We start from the raw sequence: 19,189 nt of genomic DNA on the forward strand, positions 1-19,189 counted from the left end.
GACTTTGAGGCTACATTTGTGCTTGTGTTCAAGGAGTTTGGAGTCACGTTCCCTGGTGCAGGAGGTCAGTCCTTGCTACTGTTCAGGTGTTAGAGCCATCCATGGCATGCTTTTGGCCCGTGTCAGGCAGCACTCCCTGGGCATGGTGCAGAAGTCAGCATGGGTCAGAGACCCTTCCTGCAGGCAATTTGCACGCAACATTTTTGTTTTGCCAGTTGAGAGAGTTAAGGTTATGGATACGGGTCATCCTGTGCCAGCTGGCCGATATCTGAGAGAATGGTCCCAAACATATTTAATTTATTAGCAGAGAGGTAGCCTGATTGAATTGATGGCTTGCTTACTGGGGACTGAGGATTCTTCCAAGGTTTGGTCATTTGGAGACAATGAGTCTTTGCCTCAATAAAGACTTCTGGATTTGACCCAAAGTAAATTAGTTCAGATGAGTCAAAAAGCGAAGCAAAAAAAGGCTTAGAGGGCCTTATACAAATCATAAGTTGTGTATGAAGGGTTATGAAGGCAGCTTCTCTTCATTGTCTTTCTTTTGGTCTTCTGGGGAATACACTGAGCAAATACCATGGGAATAAAGGAAATATTTTTGTCAACAGAAAATCCACAGATAGTCTCAAAAGGGGCGACCCTGCTAACAAATTTGCTGATGGTATGTTCTGCCTTGGGCAGAAACTGCTGAGCATTATGTACAGTGCTTAAACTTGATTACTTCATGTTCTGCAACTCTAATCACTTCTGAGTGTTAATGTATGTGAATTAGGAACAGGATTAAAATTATTCTTGGGAGTGAAATGCGTTCTTTCTGATGAAGCATAAAATTAGCTGTCTCCCAGCAAAGACTCAATTGAACTGATGTTTATAGGGGCTTCTTTCAGAATTGGGGCATTAATGGTTTGAGGCCAGATTTAATTTTTAAAAAAAAAAAATAAAAAAATATTTGTAACATGTTCAGGACCACTGTGTGATGGTTTGCTTAATGACAGTGATCATAGAATCATAGAATGTTAGGGGTTGGAAGGAACCTCTGGAGATCATTGGTCCTGCTCTGGCAGAGGGGTTGGACTCAATCTAGGGCAGGTTACACAGGAACGCATCCAGACGGGTCTTGAAAGCCTCCAGAGAAGGAGACTCCACAACCTCTCTGGGGACCTTGTTCCAGTGCTCTGTAACCCTTATGGTAAAGAAGTTCTTCCTCATATTGAGGTTGAACTTCCTGTGCTCTAGCTTGCATCCATTGCCCTGTGTCCTATTGCAGGGCACAAGTGAAAAGAGGTTGCACCTTTCCTCTTGACACCCAGCCCTCACATATTTATACACATTAATCAGATCCCCTCTCAGTCCTCTCCAGACTAAAAAGCCCCAGGTCTCTCAACCTTTCCTCATAAGGCAGGTGTTGCTGTTGCACAGAAACTTTTTTCCACTTCTTAAATACGTTATCCCAGCGGTGCTACCACTGTCACTGATGGGCTCAGCCTTGGCCAGCAGCGGGTCCATCTTGGAGCTGGCTGACACTAGCTCTGTTGGACACAAGGGAAGCTTCTGGTGACTTCTCACAGAAGCCACCCCTGCAGCCCCCACTCCTACCAAAACCTTGCTACACAAACCCGGTACAGCAGCCAGGTCTAAGCTTGAGGGAAATGCTAAGGCAGAGTAAGGAACCACTCTGTTTTACCCCCCTGCCTCTGATTGTTATGCTTGTATGGATAAATGAGTCAAGCCTTGTTTCAAAGATGCTGTATGTTGTCACTGTGTTTTCAGAGAAAAAAGAAAATGTATAGGGAAGCGTCAAAGCTGATAACCATCCTCAGAAAGACTCCTGTTGCATTTCACTCAGGATGACCTTCATGCTAACCTTTACCAGATAGGCTATGACCAGTATAATCAATCAAGAGCTGAGTCACTAGATGCTTATGTTTAGGTACCTGAATCACTCCATGAGTCACGTATAATCCAAGATATTTCCATGGGAATCCCTGGAGTTTATGCCAGTGTAGGGCAGATGTCTGGGGCAGATGAGGTGTATTGTTCTCAGGAAGCGCTACTGTCCCTTGTTGGCTGCAGAGAACCTGGATGAGGTCTTAGACTAGACAGGAGCCTTTCAGGCAGCTGCATCTTGTGTTATGACATGAAGCCACCCTGCACTTGGTAGACTTGACAGTGTTAGGTTTATGGTTGGACTGGATGATCTTAAAAGTCTTTTCCAACCTAAATGATTCTGTGATTCTACATCTGCCCTTTGCTCAAGCAGAGATGAAGCCAGTGACAGGGCTGGGAGCGATGCTTGGGATGAAGTATACTGAAGTCCAAAGACCTAGGCAGCAGTGATGTGCTGCTGGAGGACCACCAGAGTACAGGCACCTCCTCTTACAAATACTCTGGCAGTGGTACATTTTATGGCTGTTGTTCTCAGTAAGGTCCCAGCTTAACATGCTTATCTACAACAGCTCTGTTAATTCCTGCTTTCGTAGTTGTGCTGCAGCTCAGTGTGCAATGATTAGGTGTAGCCTGGCAGGAACGTGTGCCAGAGGCATTAGCGCACACTGCTCAGCTATTGTAGGGAATGAGTAGTTTTCACAATGGGGTTTGCAATATTATACTAAAATTTAATGCCTAGAAAATCAGTGGTTTGTGGTTTTAATCCAAGTATCTCGGAGCAGGTAATGTTTGCATTGTAAAGACAGGTAAGACTGAGCCCTTAGGTAGATTAACACTTTAGGACCCACTGGCAGAAGTTCACAGGTTGCAGCTCAGAGGCTGACTGGTGCCCCTTGCTGGGGTTACTGCCTCTGTGGCCAGGTCACCACTGCTGTGTGGGCACACGTGGTTTCTTCTGCACAAAGTCAGCTGGTGAATTTACCCTCCAGAGCAGAGATCAAACACTTCTTGTGAGTCTGAGAGGGTCTGTGACCATCCTGTGCTCAAAGTCTGTAGGAAGGTGCCGCCTTATTTTTGTGACAACTACAGATTGGAGCTACCGGGCATTAGCTTGTGTGATGCTGCTGTAAGAGAGTGAAAAGCCATCAGAGCCTGCTCAGAGGATTTACAGATGAGCCAAAGGTCTTAGGGCGGTGAGGAACTGAACATGCAGTTCCTGGCATCCTCATTGTCCTCCAGACAGAGGATGATATTCCTTTCTGTTTGTTTAGAAATGTTTTATGAGTTCAAAGCCATATTCAGGTGGTTATCTGAGACTGGAGGCTGCCATCTTTTCATGTGAGTCATTTGCTTTGGCGTTCAGTTTAGTCTGCAGCTCGGACTGCAATAAGGAACAGACAGATTCACCATAAAGAGATCGTCAGCCGGTACAAACACAAGGCCCTTGCAAGCAGCCATGGAGTAGCCAACTGGGCTAGTCTGCAGTGTCAGCATCATTAAAGCTCCATGGTAGCATCTACTCTTGCTCTAAATAACCCCAAATCAACATTTTTCCCAGATGAGTAAAGGGTGTTGGTTGGGTTTATAACTGTTTTATAGATGCTGTCCTGTCTTCCAGCTCTTTGTGGTTTGTTTGTCTTTTGTTTTTTTAATCAAAAGATAACCAGCTTATTCAAAGTGTGGAGGAGACTTGCCAGACGTGACACTGTTGGTTTAATTTCATTCTGTGTACTCACTTCTGTATTCATTTTTCATTAAAATTTATTTCCATTTCATCTTCCCAAAACCAAATGTATCTTTTTGAAGATATGCCAGGACAATAAAAAGAACACTGCAAGGCCACAGTGATGTCACTTATGGACTTCATGGGCTGTTTACAATGGAAATATCTGTGACAACATTAGATTAGCCTTCCAGGGGCTACACTGGCCCTCCAAGGGCTGGTGTACTTTCAGCTGCATGTCACCCTCTTCTGTCTGTCACCAGAGTAGTCAGGTTTTAATTGTAACTCCATGTCGTGAAAGTTGGACATGGTGTTTAAAACCAAATAATGGAAGTTAGCTCTTCTTTTGTACCTTTAGAAAAAGGTTCCTGGTTATAATGTCTGGCAAAGCAGCTTGGAACATGACTCCACGTGGTGGGTCTTCATGGATTGTGAGGACTGCAAAACTCACTTCTGAGAGGGTGAGCTGCTCTGTTCATCTCCATGACAAACTGCTATGAAGCTCAGAGGAAAGGATGAGGATGTCCCTATCTGCCTTTAAATGCCTTTTTGCGTTTACCTGCTACTGGTCTGTGCAGTGATAGCTGCTGGGAGGAGTCAAGGCTTGATAAGAGTTAGAGAATATGTGCTAAACCTCTGCTGAAATGCTGTATCTCAAAGTGGGGGTGAAGAGGGCTGGAAGCCCAAACTGTCTCTGCTGTTAAAGTCTAAGTTGCCTCTTATAGAGTGTGACTTAAGTTCTCTAACTGTGGAGTAGGTAAGAAGTGGTGTAGTCAGGTGTGCAGTGAAGAACAACATTGGATTTAATATTCCCAAACAAGAAAACCTGCCATAGCAGCCACTCAAATTGAATGTTAATTAGAAATAAAGAACTTAAAATACACTGAGGACAGCTTTCATTCAAGAAGGGCTTTCTGCACTTCAGTTTACTGGAAGCCGTACAAAAATAATGTGGCATTGAATCTAGCTTCACAGTGAAGCACCTTGAAATCCAGCTTTCTGAATGACCCTGTCTTTGCTGTTACCACCATGGCGTAAGAGCAGTTTAATTCAGCCCTTTCACCAAAGTCCTTTTACTGGCTGGGTTCTCTGTTCACTCAGGACAAGGACAAACACCTGCTTCCAGCCTCACAGCTCTTACCTGGTGGCCACATCAACCAGCAGAAGGAAACTGCTCTCTGTGTAAAATGCCCTTCAGCACCCAGAGGAAGGCTGCTGCTTCTTTCCCTGCCAAGTTTCCTTTTTTGCTCTGTCCCCAGCAGTAGCACTCCCAGAGCTGCTCCAATCCCTCTTACCTTACAGGAGAGACTGAACCCAGCGTTTGCCTTCACCTGCAACAGGCTGGGGTAAAGCTGGGAGAGAGCCCTGTACCCTCCATCTGGAAGTGCTAAGGGGGCAAAGCAAAATCCCAAATGCAAACAAACCCCTTGAACAAAGATGGAAAGGATTAGATGCACCAGTTTGGGTCTTTGAGCTCTTCTAATGAGAACTCAAATTTTGCAGTTTCAGGAACCTCTAGCAAACCGGAGGTTTGATGCCCTGCAAGGTGGAGGTGGCAGATACTATGTCCAGCTGAAACCACCTGGCAAACAGATGACCACACTCAGATGCACCCCTCAGTGTCATTCTGAGCAGGATGCCAGGGTTAAAGCTCTTATGCCTCCAGTGCATTATGTCTTCCCTTGAAAACTGCCTCTCTAGAAAATAAACCAGGCCATTCACCCCACCCTTCTGGCATGGGCTCTGAATGCAAATACCAGGTTGCACAGCCTGCCCTTCTCTGTGTCGCATGCCCCAAACTGGGAGGCTTTTTGTGTGCAATGCCTCCTGCAGCTGGCAAGTCCCCATTTTGTACCAGACAAACACTGACAGCTTTATTTCTTGTTTGTTCAGTCACAAAGATCCTCAGCATCCTGGTTTGAATTGAGTATTGTGGTTCCTCGCTAGCAAAAATGTAAATAACAAAGAAATTTCGTGTGTTTTAATTACCTGAAGGCGTCTGTTTTAATCTGGTGAATCCTCTTCTGTGATAAAAGTAACGTTGCTATGGGAACCCTATCTAACAGGAAAGGTAGCACCAGTCTGCATGTAAACAATTCGGAAACTGGTGCAGTGAAGGGATTTTTCAGTCACTTGGCACAGAGCTGACTTCACAGGGGAAGTTTAAACCAGTGTGACGTTTTTATACGTGTGCATATGAGTGAAAGAGGCATAGATTTAACTGGGAGGATCCCCTTCAAGCACCTTGGAAGCACACATAAATGTTTCCTCTGTATAGTCACCAAAACACAGCCCCACACCACCAGCAGTGCATTTATATACTGTGACCCTCTCATCAGTATTTGAGTGCTTTATCTCAGTAACATGTAAAGTCTACTCAGGAGGGAAACACTCCCTGAATGAAGCCCTTAAAACCAAATCCTACCCAGTAACATACTCGTGCATCTCTGATGCAGGCAAAGAGCCATAGCAGAGGGCAGAGCTGGCAGTGTGGGTCCCCTCTCGGTCACCCCCAGCAGTGGTTGGTGTGATACCAGCTCCTGCCATGGCTTTGGCTGGAATGGTCAAGAGTTTAATAGTTGGATGTGGTCCTGTTTGTTTTTAAATCACTAATCTTTGCTTTGCATAAAGCCTCCAAGGGCAGCAGTGCTGCCCAGATGGACACGTGCCTGCTGGTGGGTCCCCGAGGGGCAGGACAGGCATCCTCTGCCTTGCCTGGAGCTCTGCTCACTCATCCCAGCCTGCAGTTAGTGTTTGTGCCAGAGCTGCGTCATGAAAGGGTTTATTCGTTTACCAAGTGGATGTGCTGATAAGAGCCCTGTGATAACTGGCAATAAAGCAATAATGACAATATGTTTCAATATATTAGCAAATTTTCCATGCTATGAAATCTTTTTCCCTTTTCTTAGATTAATAGGAACTAACTACAAGGATATTTCTCATTTTAGTTTACTTAAGTACATAATATTGAATATATGTCTATTACATTTTAGGATGGACCTGGTTTATGATGAACTTGCTTTCCCCCAAGGCAATCCAAGTGCCTTGTGTGCTGGTCCAGACCACTACTGTGAAAGAAGCTCCCATTATAAGTTTGGAAGAGATACTGAGTCACTCTAAAGTCTGGGATGCAAAGGAAGGGGAAAAGATAAAATCTGTTTCTTATTAAATACTTCTAAATTCATTAAATTCATTACACACTAAAGAGAACTCATTGTTTGCCATGTAAGTGTATAGAGATCACTGAAAAACAAGCAGATTTTGTTTCATAAACTGAAAAACTGTGTATCAGTCTACTCTATGTAGTGCTCATCCACAGGTTACTATGCAGTGATGGGCAACAATTTCTGCCTCATCACATATCAGTAGTATGGTTTCCATGGATAACATTTCCATGAGGAATTGTAAATTTTTGTCAACCAAATACTTCGCAGAGAAAACCCTTGTAGAGGTAACCATAAGATATATATGCTGCATAAATAACACTTGTTTTACAAATTATTATTTCAGTCAACGCTGTCAGTGTGCTGACACAGTTTGAATGCAATTATTTCCTTTAATATGGGGCAAGGTTTGGTATAACTGAATAGAAAGACCTGAACTTTTTTTACAAGCTTGACTGCCAGCAAAGGGACTTTGAGGAGGAAACTCCAACACCCTGAAGTAACATCAGAGATTTTTTTCAGAGACTGCTCCAGATAGGAGCACCATATAGACCAGTCTCAGTATAAAGTTTCAGTGATCTTATGGGTTTTATCCAGCCTCACTAATTAGAAGAGCGTATCACAATAAACTGAGTCTCAAAATTCATAATCACGTTCATGGAAAGTCATCTCACTATCCCAGCTATTTCAGTTTGAACCTGCATCATTGCAAACAATATTAAGGATAATTAACTGTTGTCCATGTTGCACAGGTAATTTCCAAATGCCCTTGTCTGAGATGGTGATTTGGGGAGAAGGGATGGGGAGAGGCAGTGCAATGGGAGTATCTGATTTCTGGGCATAAAACTATTGCAAATCGTGTTTTGGTACTGCAGTACTAGGTTAAATTAAAGCCATGTTCCTGACACAGCTCCTGCCCAGCTAGATATGAATAATTAGTACAAAAACAATTTCCTAATTATCTTTCCATTGCAGGGTAATGCAATGAATTTTGTAAAGCTGTAATTCCATCCTGGTTTATTTCCATGTCCTCTATTTTCTCTAGAGACACTCTCTGTTCTCCTCTGAGGTTATTTCTGACGTGATCTCTGGCAGCAGGAAAGGTGGTGGTGTGTGGATGAATTCATCCTCAGCTGCTTTCCCAAATTCCCGGAGAAGTCTCGTGGGGAATGTATAAACTTGCACAGGTGTTGGGTGGTGTCTAGCGAAGGAAACAGTCTGCCTTAAAGGCTGAATTGATCTTCATGGCAGATAATAGGAATACTTTTGTAGCTGACCTGCCATACCATGCTATAGGTATTTTTAGATGGTTTATATAAAACAGATTTAAAAAAAAAACACAACAGAGGACCAAGTTATGAGGAGGTTCCTGAAAAGTCTCTGTGTGAACGGGAATTTCTTTAAGTACCTGTAGATATCAGAAAGGTTAATTAATGGAATTTGTTAAAAAAGCTGAAGCAGGAAAGTGTTAAAGCAGGAACCTGTGATGCTCCTCACCCTCCGAAAGCACTGATGTTCCTGTGCTCGCTTGCGCAGGGCTACTTTGGTTGTCCTCCCTATAGAAAAAGGGGAAAGACATCAAACTTATGTGATGGAAAGCAAGCAACATACCATAGCCCTTGCCTGCCCGTGGGCGAGCCGTGGGTCTGTGTGGGCTGCAGCCACGTTGCTGGCAGATGAACCTGACACTTTGTCCTGGGAGGAAACTAAATGTGTTGGCACCATCACGGGAGGGGAAGCACGGGAGAGTCCCCAGCTCCACTTAGTGGGCAAAGCATAAACAACATTTAACAGCTCAGCAACAACAATTGAAGCCAACTGAATAATGTGTTTAAAGCCTTCAGCCATAGGAAAAGCGTTTCTTTGGCCTTGAGAGACCATCCTGAAGGCCTGGGTCCCCAGAGGAGGACCCATGGGAAGCGTCACCGCACGGGCTCACCTGCAGCATCCTGGGTTTCTTTTGGAGTTACGGAGGGATGCGGTGGAGCGGTCGTGTTCCTGCTCAGGCAGGTATTATTTCACTAACCATGGTCAGATTTCCTAATGCTTTTTTTGTTGAAGCTCCTGTGATACGTACCCACAAGGAGCATCAAGAAACACATCTCCCAAAGGCAAAACTTCAGCCTGCCCAGCAGTGGGGCAATCGCCAAGGAGCAAGGAGTTTTGGTCCTTCAGGCTGCCGGGGAGGCTACATGGGGATTTCCAGGAGGTCATCAGAGCCAGGAGAAAAGAAAAATCAGATTTTTTGTGCAATCATCTTCTCTGCTTGCAGATATCTCAGTAGCTCTGTTGATGAGTTAAGGGCAGTTGATTAATTAATTTCCATTGGTTAGACGGTGTACAGCTCGCCTGAATTGCTTGCTTCATTATCTAGTGCTCCAATTTTTGGCATTTCATCAAGAACAGCCTTTTAGGGATATGGCTTAACTAAAAGCATCCTCCAGCCTGACTGCAGCTCTCCCCGAAATGCTCCTCAAGGAACAGTGCTTTGTGTGCCATTAGCTACCCCTGACTCCTCTCCTCTCCTGCTGACCAGGTCCAGTTAAGATGATAAATCAGGAAATTAACACAAAACATACAATGCAGCACGTTTTGAGGGGCCAGTTGCCATTGCACGTTTTCCTGTACCCCACAGGGATTTGGTGTGTGTTTCCTACACTCCCACAGGGATCTTGTTATTGAACAGTCCCTTGCATCAGAAATAACAAATCCCAGTCCCAGGGTTTCAGGATTACTTGCACAGACAGGATGGCTCTCATGGCATATATGGTTTCATCTAAACAAGTGCTCTCCTCTTCCACCGTGTCAGGGCCTGCCGGTGCATTGGAGAGGAGAGGGAACTAAAAGTGCTTTTGGCAGAAAGGGAGAGCATCTGATATTGCTTTCTCTTTATTCATTTTTGAGAGAGAGAGTTGCAGGGCAATTGGACAAAAATGGATGTTATCCCTTCCTGCACTTGGAGAGGATGCAAAGAGAGGATAATGCTTGGTGGGTTTGGGTTTTACTCTAATTTGGATATCCAAATTTTATATATATGTGTGTATACATATATATATATATGTTTATTCCTTCCTGTGAAATTCAGGTTAGAGAAACTCCCAAGCCAAAAGTTGCTGGATTTTTTTCCCATCCTCTCTGTATCTCTGCTGGTGCTCTGCCCCTACTGCAATCACCCTGGGAAGCCGATGAGCACTCAGGTAGCTGCACGGCAGATACTGGATCCTCAGCACAATTTTTGGCACTTAATTAGCAGCTCTGCATCCAAAAAAAATGGAAAGCTTTAATTAGTCTCACTAAGGGTCTCTGCAAAACGAGCCGGGCAAAAAAAGCCCTCTGTGCTTGGGTAGGCGAGGGACTGGCACTGAACCGTAGCTGTGCTTGTAACCTCTGCAGCTCCTGGAGGAAACAATTTTATCGGAGAAAAAGGAGAAAAGGGGGTGGAAGAGTTTCCTGTTTACAGTCAGAAGTGTGTTCTCTCTGCTCAGTGCCCTACACTGGCTCCAAATGTAGTTTTACCTGTCGCTGCTCTGTACCCACTGTTAGAGAGCGTCTGCTGCTGCTCCTGCTCTTGCTTCATTTTTTTTGCAGGGGATGTAACTCTTCGTCCTCTCTGGTGATCTTTGCTCATTGCAGTGTCTCTCAAAATATTGGCAGCTTTCAGATTTCCTTTTCAATTGCATGTCTGCTTTGAAGATCAGAAGTAGAACACATCAGCCTTGGTGTTGTGATGGGGCCCGATTAAAATGCAAAAGCTGGATGGTGTTTGGGGGGCGAAATACGGGAGGCTCTGAACAGCAGTTTGCGTAGTCTTAAATTCCGTGCTGATGCCAATACCTACTGTAGGAAGGTTTTGTTTTGAGATTGGAAAAGATATATTGCCTTGGGAATCCAGACTAAGGCACTGCCTTACAGCTTACATTTAAAATATATTATTACTCCATTGTACGATTTAATTAGCTAATGCATTTAACATTTTTGGATAATGCTGTTACTAATATTTTCAGAGTCTCTCTAAGATCCTCTTTGCTTGTCTCAAAGCCTTTAGCAATCCTCTGGCCTTAAACCAGATGGGTCATTTCAAGCCTGAGGCAATGAGAAGGGTGAAACACAGACCCAGCTCTTGCACAGCCTGGTTGCAGGCTCTGCACTCGGGCTCTCCACGTGTAGGAAACGCTGTGATGCTGGAATGTCCTGTGTGCTCAGGGTTTGTTTCATGCTCTTCATCCCGCTGGAGTTGACTCAATTTGCAGAAATTTAAAATAAATTCACCAGTGCAAAGCATTTCCATGATACATTGCCTGCCATGGAGCAGCTGAGCCCAGGCTGGCTGAGGGAGGCAGCTCCTGGCTCGTGGTGCTGCAGAGGGGCAGGGGATCCCCACGCGAGGCTGCGGGATGGAGGGAGCATCGGTCGCCCACGCTCCCCGTGCACCTCCAGCTCCCCGGGCTGGGCTCTGCCAGCTTCTCCGCCAGTCCCATGGCACTGCTTTTTTCTCCTGCTGTTTGGGCGGCTGGTTCAGCCTGCAGGATCCATTTAGCTGCTGTGCATCTGTCTGTGCCCCGCTCGAGAGAGACGCTATTAGATTAAGCGGCAGATCAGAGAGATTGCAGTAATATTTTTACACTGAAAGATGCGTTGTCCCAAGATGCCCCTGATGGCGGGGGACCAATGGCCACCATGCATATTTATCTCCTGCCCTAATTACCTTAGAGCTAAGCATTTGCAGACATGCATTGCTGGCTATTTTGGAAAGCAGAGCGAAGCTGCAGGGCAGAGAACTACCCCAGAAGCAGGATGAATGTTTTTCATCTCTCTCCAAAACAGTAACCTATTTTTGGACCCGCCATTGAGAGGATTACAATTTTATTAGCTGAAATAACCACAAACTGCAGCTACTCACCAAACAGCTGCAGCTTTCTACCTGCATTTTGTCCTCCTTCTCTAGGGGTTGGTGTTTGTAGCCTGGAACAGGCTGGGACCTGTTGCTCGCTGCCAGCCAGGACGATGCGGTCACTGCTGCAAGGTACATGCACACAGTCAGGTGAGCACATGTAGGGGTTTAATGTCATGGTGCTCTCCATCTTCTTTAGATTCCACATGCAAAAATAAAATAGAAAAAAAGACAAAGGAGGATGCCATTTAAAGCAGAAAGGGGTAATGGCTTTATTTCTGTAATTTTCCTCTGTTCTGCTCTCTCCAGATGCCAGCTATACTTGAGTATCAGTGGGATGTGGGTACCAAACTCAATCAGAATCACTCAGGCTGGAAGAGCCCTCTGGGATCATCGAGTCCAACCATTGCCCTGACACCTCCATGTCAACTAGACCATGGCACTAAGTGCCATGTCCAGTCTTTTCTTAAGCACAGCCAGAGATGGTGACTCCACCACCTCCCTGGACAGCCCGTTCCAATGTCTAATGACCCTTGCTGAGAAGAAATTCTTCCTAATGTCCAACCTGAACCTCCCCTGGCAAAGCTTGAGGCTATGTTCCCTGAGAGTCGTTTCTCTTACCTTCATCTTCAAAACAGCACTGTAACATAGACAAGAGGCTGGTGTTACAGGCTCACAGAAACAAGAAGTCCAAGTCATTTGCCCCAAATTGTACAGCTAGTTCATAGCAGATCCTGCCTGGGAATCACTCCCCACTAAACAATGGTGCAGGTCGAGGCTGGGCAGGGAAGCGCCAGCAGCTGCCACTGTCCGAGTGTGACTGTCCTGCTGAGGGTCCCCGCTGTGCTGCCGTTATATGCTGATTTTAATGCCACAGTGGAGCCAGATCACATGCAGGAAGGAAACCTCTGGCTTTAATCACACGAGTCATATGATGCTGGGCTGTGAGGAAGCTCCCAGCATTATTTTATCTGCCGTGTGCCACTGGTTTGGCATTAAACAAGTAATTATTGTATAGCCCGGCACAGGCTCCCGTGCGATGCTGAGGCTGCCCAGCCTGGAGCAGGGTCACACAACCCGGACGGGACAGCAGTTCTGGAGTCGCCCCCGCTCACTTGATGCCATGACCTTCTTGCCCAGGAAAGCCAGGCTTCATCTACCACATCCCTGTGGGTTTCAGGCAGGGTCATTCAAAAATAAGTAGGGTTAGTTTGTTTTTATCTGTTTGTCCCAGTAAAATAAAATATTTGCAATAGGTTTGTGTGCAAATTCCGAGCTTTAGAGAAGTCCAGAGTCTCAGGGTGGAGATGATCTGTTTCAGCGTGTCCCCACAGTTTGGAGGACCCTAGATCCATCCTGAAATACAACTTTGGGTCTGTCTGGAGCCACAATAGTGTCCTCCACACATGTTCACCTAGAGGCCACCTAAATAAGATGTACACCACCATATGGGCTCCTTAACTCAGTAGCTGAGGGAACAGCACTCATGATCTCCCTTTGCCCATGAAGATACCACACTTTTGACCAGCAGCATATAGATAAATTTGCCTGTAGCTTGTGAAGTGCAGGGTTTAGCAGACATCTTCTGATGTTTATGGGGCTGCAGTTCTGTCCCCAGGCTGGGACAAAGATTTAGTAAAACTCCACAGCAAGCTGGGAGGCAGGGGGAGGCTTTGGCTGCTCTTCAGTCTGTGATATTCTACAGTGACTCAGAAAGGGAAATTTTCTGCCTGAGGAATCTGGCAAGATGCTACAAGCCATGGAAAGGGACTTGTCATTGTGGCGGTGACAAGGAAGGTGAGAGAGAGATTGATGCAGGAGCTGAAATATTCCTCTGGCATAAGAAGGCACGAGACGTTTGAAACCTCTGAATATTAGATTGCAGTCTGAGTGGCTCTTTGCAGCTAATGATCTGACCAGAAGCACACTTTCACGGAATAAATGTGTGTAATTAGAGACATCTCCTACTTTTCCTTCTGTTTTGGGTGACAGTCTCTTCTCACACAGTTCTCCAGCATAATTTGCATGTGCGCCTTAATTAATGCCTGCTGCAGCATGGAAAAATGTAGGAGCCCACGTGGCGGTCTGTAGTGCAGACCTTCCTCGGAGGTGGAAGACCTCCTGCATGCACTGCAGGGCTGCTCTGCCAGCGCCTCGGGCTGGGTGGGGGCATCAGACAGGGGCATCAGACTAGTTCCTCCAGCAAGGGAGTGAGACACTTTGGCATTCAGTCCTCAAACAATTTTTTTAAAATTATAAACAGGTTTGGATAGGTCATATTGGAGCGATGCAAAGGAAGAACCTTGCAGGAGCGTGGAGCCTTTTGGGTGCTTTGGGCCAGGGGAGCTGTGCTGGCTGCCCAGGAGCATCCCGCAGGTCCACACTCACAGCAAGGAGAGCAGGGAACAGGCTGACCTGCAGACACCATGGTCCTGCCCAGAGCTTTCAAATTGCTGCCACTTGTCATTCCTTACTGGAAGAAGCAGCACGGGAAGAGCTGGGAAAAAAAAGAAAAAGAGAAAAACAAAAGTCCAGCATGGTCATTAGGATGAACTGCTTGGAGTTATTGATAACCAGAAATGAGTTGCTAAGCAATGCTCAGGGTAAATGATCTGGAGAGAGTCACGGAGTGCAATACCTAAGGAGGGAGGGAATGCGTGTGTTAGCAGAAAGCATGCTCAGGTACCGAGGCACAGCAGGCTGGGCAATGGGGCCATTTCAGAGAGGAAAGGCATCATTTTGCTCCATGGATTATTACTTTTGTTATTTACTCCTTTATTATTCATTACTTGATGGGTTCTGGAGCTTTCTGGTTTTGAGTTTGCAGAGGAGCTCATCTTGAAAATGCATCCTCACTCTTCTGCCCTTAGATCTACACAAGCAGATTTACTACTCAAACAGATTTTCATTATATTGAAAAACCTGTCAAAACCATTTAGCTATGAAAAATCACTAACCAGTTCTGATATCTTCAGAGAGAGGATGTATTTACGGCATGCCTTTACCTCCTCCAGCGTGCATGTCATTCAGTCCCAGCCCTGAGAGACGCTGGCCAGCACCAGGGCACTATGGCCTTGGAGGGGATGAGGTCTTTGCTGTACAGTTTATGGTTCCCTGGCTGCCCACACTTGAAGTGGAAACAATTTAAGGATTTTTGTGTCCAGATCCAGCCCTCGGTACAGGCCAAGCTGCAAAGTAGTTAATCAGCAACAGCCTCATCTGTAAAATTGAAACTCTTCTTCTCCTGGCATTTATCCATGGCATCTATTTGCAACTCCTTGTCTCTTTAGCCCGAGCAAAGATGCGAGTCGTAGCTAATGACTCAGGGAGCATTTTATGATATCATTGTGCTTGGCTTTTCTCCCCCCGCCATCCGCTGTCTGTCTGCAGCCTGTCCCCGGTGCCTTTTCCTTAGATAAACTCTGCACGGAGCGATACAAAACGCTGACTCCCTGCAGCCTCCCTTGTCCTGCACACTGGGGAAGCAAGCCTGGCCCACGCCGCCCCGTATCAAATCACCAGTGGCATCGACATGAATGGCCACGAACAGCAGCTCCCCTGTGCAAGACCCTCTCCCCCGTCAGCACGTGTCCCAGGGAACAGAGGCGGCTGTGTCCAGGTTATCTCTGGACTGGACGTATCACCTGGCTCGCACAGAAATGTTTCTTGTTTAGGCAAGAGGGACAGAAAGCACTGCGAGGAGTGTCCTTGTTGATAAGGGATATGTTGAGCTAAGCAAGCCTGGTGTTACTACGGGCCAGGTCCTCCATCGAGGTGGATGAAGGCGACTCTGCCAAGCTCACGCTTAACCAGCACTGGCTGGCCCAGGACAGGGGCTGAGCCACAGCAGCTCGTTAAAGGATGATGTGGGTGTGCAGGGAGTGATTTATCATCAGGGAAAGTTCCGTGGTCAAACATCAGTGCTTCACCTGCCGAGTGGCACGTGGAAGTGGGAACGTGCCCCAAAGTCCTTACCCTTCTGGGTTTGGGGTGGCTAAAGGAGAAAAGATTTGGGATGGCTGTAGAGAAACCTGGTCATACCATGTTTTCTGCACGGATAAACTGGTGGGCTTATCTGGGGGATCTTGTTTTAGGGGCAGTTCACGGTGGTGGTAAGGAGGGGAGTATATGCCCAGGGGGACCCCCTGTCCTTAGGGACACCCGAAGGGCCACCTTTACTTGTTAGGACCAAACCAGGAGCTGGTTGTTAGGACTTGTTAGGACCAAAGCACCTCAGAAAGAAGCACAGCGAGCTCCAAACCTTTCCAGCTGGGTTTTTCTATCCTGTGTTGCACCTTTGCCTTTTGCAATGACTCACTCTTGAGCAGGATGAGGGGTGGGAGCTGCAGGCAGCGATGCTGGGTACCCATGAGCCGGTGGCACGGCAAAGCCTGGTGCTCAGCACTTTCTGACGGAGCACGGACTTCCAGGCCGAGCTTGGTGTGGTTTTGCATTTTTTTGCTATAAAATAGCAAGACAGCTGAGCTGGAGCAGGGCAGGGCTCCTTTGGCTGAGCCGTGACATACCCTGTGCTAATCAGTTAATCTCTGCTGGCTTCTCTTTCTCTGGGTGCACCAGCCTTACCAGGGCTTTGTGAGAATTAACGTCTAAAAACTGCTTTGATGAGTGCTACAATTAAAGACGCTTTGCACGTTCAAGGAATTACCATCGACCAGCTTGGGAGTATGTTGCAGGCTGCTGGCGGTGGTCCCTCAGATGCTGTATTTTCTGAAGGGCAAAGGGAGATGTAGCTGTTAATGCCTCGGGTAGGATCCAGACCCCTGGGAGTGAGGGGGCTGCCTCCAAGCCTGCTGCTGCCATGAGGGGACAACGTCGTGCCTGCAGCACTATAGCAGAAGGGATGTTGCCCAAAACCACCCTCTACCTGACAATTATGCTTAGTTTTTGCTTTCTAGAAATCTTCTCTGGTCAGAAGATCGCAGGTCACCAACACCACCTGCTTTCAAGATGGCATGAGCGAGATTATACTAATGAACCCTTCATTTTCAAGCACTTTCTTCCATTTAACTCAGGCTCAGACTGCAGTTGGCCACCCCTGTATTTCCCGTGCCCTGACCCTGGGTTTAGATGAGGGCCGCAGTGCTGTCTTATTAAAGTTTCAAGGAGACATTTCTTTTCATAAGGAGCAGTTTAAGAAAATAACAGTTTATTTAACGAACTTATTTTTACTCAGACTATCCTGTAATTGGCACTCAGACCATCCTACAAAATGCCTGAGGATGCTTAATGGCAGCAATAAAGAAATCACAAACTAAGAGGAGCCAAGGATGTTGGCCGTTTCTTTCCCAAAACCATTTATTAGTCCATAGCATGAGTGTTTGCGTGTTGGGCTGTGCTCATGTACTTGCTGCTTCACGTAAACAGGCTTTTACCCTGCTGCTGCTGCTGTTCACTGCCAGGCCGTGCTGGGGTCTGATCCTGCCTGGGGTGTTCCCTGCTGTGCTGGTGGTCCGGCCACCCCTGGAGCTCAAACGGGGTGTCTGGGGCCTCAGACATGTTAATGATTTGTCTCTTGGTGGACTGAGCCATCATCAAAATAGGGACCTGCCCAAGAAACATCAGAGGCTTCCAGGTCTCCTTTGTGCTGGGTGACAGCTTGTTTTGTCTTGAGTAGCTGCATTACTGAGATGAGGAGCTTCGCTTGCCAGAGCAGAGGGTAAGTTACAGAAAAGCCTGAGACAAAAGTTTAGACCCTGATTTACATACAAAAGGTAGAGGTACAACCTCATTTCCACTGCCAGCCTGGGCCCTTGGTGGTGACATGCAATATCAACTCAAGGGATGGTGAAATTGGGACAGAAAAGGGAAATAAAAGAAATGCCAGGACACATGTTGTAAAACACATACAAACACTTCCCAGCTCCTGTTTGTTGGCAAACAGACTTCAGTTGTTTAACCTAAAGAAAGCAATCCAGGTGTGTGCCTTTCCGTGTCTTTGAAAGCTTTCAGAATGAAATTTCAGTAAGTTTTCGGTCTCCAGCTGGTGCCTGGCCTGACGTGGTTGCCCCATTCCAGGAAGGGTCCCCAGCACTGCGTCCAGCCTTTGCTAACGTGCACGAGGCTGAGATGGGACCGGGGTGTCTTCAGGGGATGGCCTCCTCTGGCACTCAGCAGCTTGGGAGGAGGCACTCAGGTCATGGCTTGAAGATATAACAACCTCCTCCATGATATTTTAGACTAATTGGAGGCAAGAACTGATGTTTTTATGGAGATTTCCTTTAATGGTGTGAACCATCTTCTCATTTCCATCCTGAATTATTTATGGCCAGCTCATCCCCACTAGTTCTTGTGTTGTTAGCTTAATTATTTTATTTTCCTGCTGTTATTCCTTAAATATACTTATAAACAGCACTTGTATCCTCTCTCAACCTGCTATTTTTTGAGCTAAATAAGCCAAAATTCTCTAGTCTCCTCATAAAGTTTTACTCTCTTATTTCAGGTAATAAAATGCTTAAATCCATAAATGAAGAATCCAATTGGGAGCCTGATCACCCATCCCAGTTTCTCTCTGCTCAGCAGGTGAAACGCTGCTGCGCGGAGCTGCTGAGCAAACCTCCACTGGTTTTAACTTGATCGTGACTTCCCCTGCCAAGTGTAAGTGCTTGTAAAGTCAAACAGAGAAGCTTAAATAAACAAACTGCTTTCTAAATGTGGGGTCATGTATGTACAACTGCAGAAAGGAAGTTAGCCCATTTGATTATCTGCAGAGCAGTTGCAAAGAAGAGCCATCTGCATTGCTGATGTCCAAGCCTGGCTTTCAAAGGTCAGAGGTCTTTCAGGTTGCATTTCTGGCTAATTGTCGCTGATGAAACAAATTTCCACTAAATTGTATGAAACTGGAGGGGTTTTTGTGAGAGTTACTTCTACAGTGCCTTTCACAGAAGGCATGTCTATCTGAAGAGGTAAGGCTTTTCCTTAGCTCTGTCATCAGACCCCTTCTTAGTTGTGTCAGGAGGTCTGCATTTAGCTTATTGCAATATTTAGCATTTGCAGGTGTTTTCCTGGGCCTTAGAGCAGAGTGGTTTGGCTTGTTGGCATCAGGAGCATGGCTGTGCATGGGAACCATGTCAGGATATTTCATCCAGTTTTGGATTCTCCTGTTCTCTTTCCTGGTTTTATCCGTATTTCATATTTGGGGCTATAAATGGATTGTTTCAGGAAAAAAAATGCAGCTAGAACTCAGGGAGAGCATGTATTTGGCATCTGTCTCTGACATGTAAGGTCTGTGCAAAATCTGCTGCTTTCCTTTGAGGCACCAAGACAACGTCCCCATTTTCTCTAGCAGCCGGCAGCACCCACTGAGCGCTTCAGAAATCTGATCTGTTTTCTTCTGGAAATCTAATGGAGTGTTTTAAATACATGGCTAGGAATGATTTTGAAAAATTACGCTAGGCAGTCTTATTTGCTTTCTGAAATCATTTGAAAACACCAGTTTTAGGAAAACTAACCGCAACCATGGCAGAAGGATTAATTCATCTGTTTTCTTAAGGAAAAATAATTACTACA

Source organism: Nyctibius grandis, chromosome 8, assembly GCF_013368605.1.
Source record: "Nyctibius grandis isolate bNycGra1 chromosome 8, bNycGra1.pri, whole genome shotgun sequence".
NCBI classification, from domain to species: Eukaryota; Metazoa; Chordata; class Aves; order Nyctibiiformes; family Nyctibiidae; genus Nyctibius; species Nyctibius grandis.